The sequence below is a fragment of the Lynx rufus genome, unplaced genomic scaffold (assembly GCF_022079265.1).
Source record: "Lynx rufus isolate CCGP_SWC_20201006 ecotype Redwood Valley unplaced genomic scaffold, mLynRuf1.p SCAF_5, whole genome shotgun sequence".
Lineage (NCBI taxonomy): Eukaryota > Metazoa > Chordata > Mammalia > Carnivora > Felidae > Lynx > Lynx rufus.
In genome coordinates, this window is record NW_025814867.1 from 123,729,586 (window position 1) to 123,737,760 (window position 8,175).

The 8,175-nt window shown below is 35.6% G+C and overlaps 1 pseudogene; it reads right to left on the bottom strand.

The window, feature by feature from the left end:
• Positions 1-3,077: 3,077 nt before the first annotated feature.
• LOC124525943 (ubiquitin-conjugating enzyme E2 variant 1-like) lies at positions 3,078-3,522 on the bottom strand (annotated as a pseudogene).
• Between the last annotated feature and the right edge of the window lie 4,653 nt (positions 3,523-8,175).

An 8,175-nucleotide genomic window follows, 5' to 3' on the forward strand; every position in this document is an offset into this window, starting at 1 on the left:
TGTTTATAGCAGCACTATCAACAATAACCAAAGTATGGAAAGGGCCCAAATGTCCATCGATGGATGAATTGATAAAGAAGATGTGATATGTATGTGTGTGTGTGTGTGTGTGTGTGTGTGTGTGTATGTATATATATATAAATATATAATGGAGTATTACTCAGCAATCAAAAAGAATGAAATCTTGCCATTTGCAACTACATGGACTGGAAGGTATTATGCTAAGTGAAATTAGTCAGTCAGAAAAAGACAAAAATCATATGACTTCACTCAAGTGAGAACTTTAAGAAACAAAACAGATTAACATAAGGGAAGGGAAACACAAATAATAGAAAAACAGGGAGGGGGACAAAACAGAAGAGACTCATAAATATGGAGAACAAACTGAAGGTTACTGGAGGGGTTGTAGGAGGGGGGGTGGGCTAAATGGGTAAAGGGCACTAAGGAATCTACTCCTGAAATCATTGTTGCACTATAGGCTAACTAATTTGGATATAAATTTAATTTTTTTTTGAATTTAAAAAATTAAAAAAACACAATAATTTAAAAGTCGAACATGTGGTTATTTCAAACCGACTGGAAATAGAACTTTGCCAATTTCTGTGTCTTTCACTAATCATATTCTCCTTTGTCACCCCCAGATAACCACTGTAGTGGATTATTTTCTTATTTTCTTTATAGTTTTACCACAAAAATATAATACCCACAATCAATACATTTTCAGTGTTACATTTTAAATACATGATAATCCCTGGTGGAATTTATATTTAAGTAATTTTAATTCTATACAACAGTTTTGAAAGAACTGACATTCTTTTGTTACTGAATTCTCTATGAACATAGCTGAGGTTTCCTTCAATGTTTTTCTATAAATTTTTCTATAATTAAATATTAAAAAATGTCATACTTTCCCATTTTCTCTTGCAACACATAGGATAAAATATTTTTAAGGAATATATGCATTTTTAAAATTTATTTTATTTTTATTTTTTGAGAGAGAGGGAGCGAGAGACACAAAACATGAGTAGGGGGATGGCAGAGAGAGAAGGAGAGGGAGAGAGAATCCTGAGCAAGTTCTGTGCTGTCAGCACAGAGTCAGATGTGGGGCTCGATCCCTGGAACCACAAAATCATGACCTGAACCGAAATCAAGAGTCCAACACTTAACTGACTGAGCTACCCAGGTGCCCCAAGAATATATGCATTTTTATCTCTAGTTTAAATTTTATTCACATAAGATTCCTTATGATATCTTATTATTACTTTAATATTATTGTAATATTTAATGATGACCCTTTGCATTCTTTATATTATATATATATATATATTTTTTTAATAATCAGCTTCACAAGATATTTGTCTTTTATTTGGTCTTTCAAATACAGACCATTTCATTCTGCTAATACTCTATTTCATTAGTTTCTTTTTTTTAACCCACTTTTTTTTATTATATTAAAATCAGGCAATGGTCTGACAATAAAAAGGCTGCTTATGGAATACTGTTATGTTAAACCTTACTTACAGGACGTTAAAACCTTAGAACTAAGGTTTCCCCTAGAAAAAGATTAATGGAAATATCGATTGCTTTTCAGACTTGATAGCTGCTGCTTCAAAGGTGGTTTTACACAAACACTAAAGTATACAAAACAAAACAAAACACTTTAGAACAGAATGAATCGCTTTTATTTCAGTATGCATCCACATCTCCGCATATAGTGGTCCTGAACAGAAAAGTGGAAAAACACAGCAATTTGCCACGAAGTCAAGCCTGCCAATTTCAGAGATCTGCTGTGCACACCCATTTCTTTTTCAATCCCTCCTAAGGACCGTGAGAAGCAGCAGCACCAAAACCAAAGTATGAACCGAATTCAAGGTTCTTTTTGTTCCAGTTGCCACATTCCAAACTAGATGTCCACATGACAACCCTGTTTAAAACTTCTTCAATTTTTAAAAGCAAAAGCAATTACAGGAAAACAATTCATTCAGAGGGATTGTGTGTGCTTACAAGTGTCTTCTGTGGCCTTTCTCCAAGTTTAACCACCAACAACTTTGAGAGCTGGCAGGTCTGAGTACCCCTGTTCTTTTCACTTTATCAAAACCTGAGCTAAAAAACCGCATCAGCTGATGATGACAGCAGAGGGTGGCAGGGCTGAGGACCCAATATTCCTTCCCAGACTGGTGGAGGTTCCAAAACTAAATGCGGAACTAAATGTGGTTCCAAAACTAAATGAGGGAAGTCAGAGACTCTTTCCAACCTTACCTGATGGTTTCTGGCCAAAGCAAGGAAGTATTGTGGAAAGTGTTGGGTGGTGATGGTACAAAAAGGGAGTTGAGGAGGAAGAAGGAAAAAGCTGAACCCCTCAATTAAGGTGGGGGAGAAGATATGGAGAGAGCCCTGAATTCCTCACCAAAGGCCAATTTCAGAGGGGAACAGAGGGGGTAACAATCTATTCTTTGGCCAAAGGTGGTGGTGGAAAGTGAAGAAGGGACAATGGTTTGGGGTAGTGGTGGTGGGGCATCATTTAAGACTTATAAAAAGCAGGGATGCAGCTAGAGAACCCCCACATACCCACTAGGAGTCCCACGGGCTGTGACCTGAAACCTTCACAACTACTCTAGCAAGCCACCCCAAGCTGGAAGGCTGTTGCAGGGAGGGAGGGAAGGAGGGAGACAGGGAGGCAGGAGGAGGATAAGGGGAGAAGGCAGAGACCCCAGGCCATGCATGTAATCAGCAACAAGGTGATTGTGTGACGTGTCTTTTCACAGTTGAGTTAGATGTGCCCCACCAGTTATGATGGGAATCAGTTTAAATATACTTTCTTGATCCCAGAAGTTCAACTATATGGATAGTGGTTACACTTGACAGGATGATTTGTTATAGCACAACTTACATATTCTAAATGGACAAAAAATTAGTATCATTTACAGTATCTTAAGATAACTTGCCTTTGAACGGGAGCTTCCTTTCCAGTACTTTGAGGTCTACAAGATGTATCTAGAAAACTTACTACTGTGGAAAATGAAGACTGCTTAAACCAAATGGGGTGGGGAGGGAGGGCGTATGGTTTTTCTCTTTGATCAATTGTTGTAACACTGTCCTTTGGGCAGCTGAGGGAGTTTCATGTTTTCTTTAGATGTCATTAGGCACCGGAGCTCTTGCAGGACAACTTTGATGCTATATGAATTCTGCCATTTTGCTATCACTGATATGACTCTTGGGTCCACCACTCCATTAGAACTATTACCTTCATTCATATTAATTTTTGTTACAAATCTTACAAAGGGGGAGTGCTTCTGGGTATTTAGGTCCACATTCTATTTTAAGGCTGTATAGTTGGTTTTCATAAATTGTTCTTGGAGGCCCAATTATCATCCCTATCCATCTTGTAAGTGTCATGTGTTCATCATCTTCTAGACCCCAACTAACTGTGCCATCTCCTACTCCTTTCTGGTCTTCTTCCAGTTCTTCCAACAGTCTAAAATTTCGAGGGACTTTTACTCCCGAGCCCATGGTGGCAGCCATCTTGCGTTGCTGTCACTCTCTGTTTCATTAATTTCTGCCTTGATGGTTATGTTTTCTTTCTCTTTACACTTATTATTCTTTTTCTACTTTTGTGAGATAAGTATTTATTGATTTGCGACCTCTCTTGTTTCTAATATGCATGTTGAAGAATGTAAATTTTCCTATACTTCATGAATTCACAATTGTGATATGTAATACTTTCAGTATCATTAGTTCAAAATGTTCCTGGTGTTGTTATTAACATTTTTTCTTTGTTCTGTAAGTTATTTTGAATATATGGATATTTTACAGTATGGTTTTATTATTTTTTTCTCACATAATTGAATTTTGGCAGGAGAACATAATGCTTATAGTCAACTTTTTAAGTTTTGGTACACTCTACCACAGTGCGTGCCATATTTTGTATATGTCACGGTGCCAGGTGTCATTATCCATCTTGACACCAGGTGTCTTTTAGAATTACTGTATCTTCCTGGTGAATTGAAAATTTTATTATTCTGAAGCATCTTCTTATCTTGAATCAACATTATTTTCTAAAGTTTCCTTTTATTTCTCCCTGAAATACAGCTAAGTTCTCTTTATTTAGAGTTGCTTTTCTATAACTTTTTCAGTTTTTTTTTAAAATTTTATTTCATTTTTTTAAATTCATACTGTTTTCTTAAGTTTTACAATCTTTATCTTTTAGGAAGAGTATTTAGTCAATATTATTGCTGATCTTTTGAACTTAAAACTTGTATACTGCACATGCTGTTTGCTCTGCCTGTTTTGTTTCTTTTCTCTCCTGTCTTTTCTTCTCTTGAAATGGCTGATTACTCTATAATGTGACATTTTCTATTATTAACTCAGAAGTTATTTACTATCTTACTATTTTTTAGTTTATACTAAATATTACTGTATGTATCCCTAAGTAATCAAATCTAGCATCAATTGGCACCTTTTTCCTCTTAACAAAATATATAATAAATTCACATTTTTAACTATTTTTATTCCTTACTGATATATATGCTATGTTTTTTGTGTGATGTATGTTAAGAGTATTAGACATTATTTTTATTTAGTAAGTTATTACTTTATATTTACCCACAGAGTTATTACTACAATTAGTCTTCATTTATGTCAACATTTTCAACCTTCCATCTTCAATTATTTTCTTTCTGTTAGAAGAATATTCTTAACTTTCCTCTAGTTTCTCCTGTAGTATATGCCTGTCAGTGATAAGTGGCTTTTTTTCCTTAAAATGTCTTTAATTTCTTTTATTCTTGAAAGATATTTTTATTTGGCCTAGACTTCTAGGTTATTTCTTACCTAATTTCATAAATATAAAGATACCCATTGTCTTCTTGATTTCAATGTTTCTGCTCAGAAATTAGTTCTCAGTTAAAAATTTCTAATGTTTTGAATCTACTGTATCTTTATTTCCTCTGGGTGCATTTAAGTTTACTTGTTTGTCTTCAGATTTTAATAGTTTAACTTGGATGTGATAGTGTTTGGATCTATATTTATTGGGGGGCACTAGAGATATGCAAATATAAATATTCATATATTTCACCAGTGCTGGAAAATTCTCAACCTTCATCTCTTCAAATGTTTTTGCCCCATTTTCTACTTTTATTTGCTACTCCGATTATAGTCAATTCCCATTATTTGTGGATTCTGCATTTGTGAATTTGCCTACTCACTAAAGTTTATTTGTAATAGGTTATGGACCAAATGCTTGTGTTCCCCTCGAATCCATAGTCTGAAACCTAATCCCCAATGAGATGGCATCTGGAGGTGGGGCCTTTGGGAGGTGAATGGAATTAACATCCTTATATAAGAGACCCCAGAGTGCAACATCACGCTTACCATCATGTGAGGAAACAGAAAGAAGACAGTCATCTTTGAGTGTTTCTCAGCTGACACAGAATTGACCGGCACTTTGATCTTGCATTGTTTGGCCTCCAAAATTGTGAGAAAGAAGTTTCTGTTATGGATAAAGCCACTGAGTCTATGGTGTTCTGTGATAGCAGACAATAGAAATCAATACTCATGGTGCTTTCATGGCTTCCTGCTGACATGCACCAAGGAGTAAAATATTTGAGCCTCTGATGTGCATGTTCCCAGATAAGTTAAATAAGATGACCCTCTTGCCTTTTTTTTTTTTTAATTTTTTTTAACGTTTATTTATTTTTGAGACAGAGAGAGACAGAGAATGAATGGGGGAAGGTCAGAGAGAGGGAGACACAGAATCTGAAACAGGCTCCAGGCTCCGAGCTGTCAGCACAGAGCCCGACGCCGGGCTCGAACCCACGGACCACAAGATCATGACCTGAGCCGAAGTCGGCCGCCCAACCGACTGAGCCACCCAGGCGCCCTGGCCCTCTTGCTTTCTTGTTTCAGCTTTTATATTGTAAGTTCCCTTTTCATAGTCTATTTACATGCCATATTTTACATATGTTGGTGCTTTTCATTGGTGACTTCACTGTTTAAAAGCATAGTGCTGAAGGGTTGCTTAGTGTTCCTAAGCCTAGGAAGGCTGCGGTGTGCCTTACAGAGTAAATATGTGTTAAATTAGCTTCATGCAAGCAGGAGTTATAGTGTCAGATATCCATTTTTCTTTCTTATCTCTCTCTTTGTTTGCCTCTGGGTATTTTCTTCTGATTTATATTTCTGTTTTAATCTGCTGTTGAATTTCTTTAAAACATTTTTTTAATGTTTATTTTTTTTATTTTGAGAGAGACAGAGAGTGAGCATAGGAGGAGTAGACAGAGGAGAAGAGAGAGAAAGAATCCCAAGCAGGCTCCATGCTGCTAGCACAGAACCCAATGCAGAGCTCGAACTCACAAACTGTGAGATCATGACCTGAGCTGAAATCGAGTCAGACACTTAACTGACTGAGCCACCCAGGCACCCCAATCTGCTGTTGAATTTCTCATACAGTTATCTTACTTTTTGGTCATGGAACATCTATATTACTCTGTTTCCTTTTCTGTATCTCCAATTTCTTGACTCCTGAATCTTGCCTTTTTTGAATTAAATATATTAAACTTAATTTGCTTCAAAATCTGTATTTGATAATTCCAAACAACAGCAGCTTCTGTAGGTCTGTTTCTATTGGTTACTGTTTCACCTGGGTCTCATTCATTTGTGTTATCTCAGAGTACCTGGTTATTCTGTATTATTGTTATTATTGTTTACAGGACACTGCATTTGAAAAATTACAAAAATAATGCAAGACCTAGGATGATGTTATATTATTTCAGAGAGAATTTTTTATTTGCTTTTCATAGGCTCCTGGAAATGTAGCAATATCCTATTATCTGAATTCAATTTCAAGGATTGAAATTATTCAAACTTGGACTGTAGTCCCCGTGGAGGCTGGACTACTTAAGGTGCACTGCTATATCTGTTGCAAACCTCTTTAGAGTCCCTGGCAGATAGCAGTACTCAGCATGTACCCTCCTTGCCTAGGAGGCTGATAAAAGTATTATCCAGACTCTTAAGCTCTCAACCACGAACTACAACATCAGCAATCATCCCTAGGTGAAAAGTGGTTCCAAACATTAGACTTATCCCTCTGAATTTCCATTTTATTTCAAATACTGGCTTTAAAGAAGACTATTTTTTAGACATGTATGTATTTATCAGAGTGACAAAGTTAGTACAATTTACCTAGCTATTCCTGAAAGCCTCTTTGAATTTTTAATTTAAATTATTTATTACTTCTATGGGGTTCCTGGGTGGCTCAGTCAGTTAAGTGACCAACTTCAGCTCAGGTCATGATCTCACGGTTTGTGGGTTCAAGCCCTACTTTGGGCTTGTGCTGAACACTTGCTCGGAGCCTGGGGCCTGCTTAGATTTTGTGTCTCCTTCTTTCTCTGCCCCTCCCCTGTTTGTGCTCTGTCTCACTTTGTCTCTCAAAAATAAATTAAATAAAATAAATTATTTATTATTTCTAGATGCTCTAGTTATTTATCAAATTTTTAATTTAAACTAAATATTTTTATTACTTTGACCTTCACTGTTTGGATTTTTTTTTCAAACTAAAACATTTATCCTAATTTTTGATATTTGAAGGTTTTGTGAGTCTCATTCTATTGCTACTTCTTATGAGTCTTGCTCATGTTGGCTTATTTACTTTTGGATTTAGTAATTTGTACTATAAACTCATGTTTCTTTGAAAATTATTCAGGGGAGTCCTACTATATATGTGTTTAAATTGTATTACAGGACACACATTTTGATTTTATGCAGCACTTTTCTTTTTTTTAAGTAGACAGATAATGAAAAATGCTTATATTTAAATATTTGTCTACAGATTTAATAATTGTCTTAGGATAAAATCCTATACTTGGGATTACTGGGTCAAAATGGTGAATATTATATTTTAATATGTATTACCAAATTTATTCCATAAAGGTCACTGCAATTTATATTGCAGGAATATTTGAACTCCGTATTTTAAGATAAATATTGGTAAAATCACTTATCCTGAAAAGGGTAACTAAGATGATGACAGGACTGAAACCCAAGCTCCATGTAAAAACATAAAAGAATACACGTGTACACACACACACACTTTCACCTGTTAACTTTGTCAAATAAGTCTAGGAAATAAATATGCCAAGCACATGGTTGGTTCCCTTACTACGTATTGATTAATCCACTTGCTTC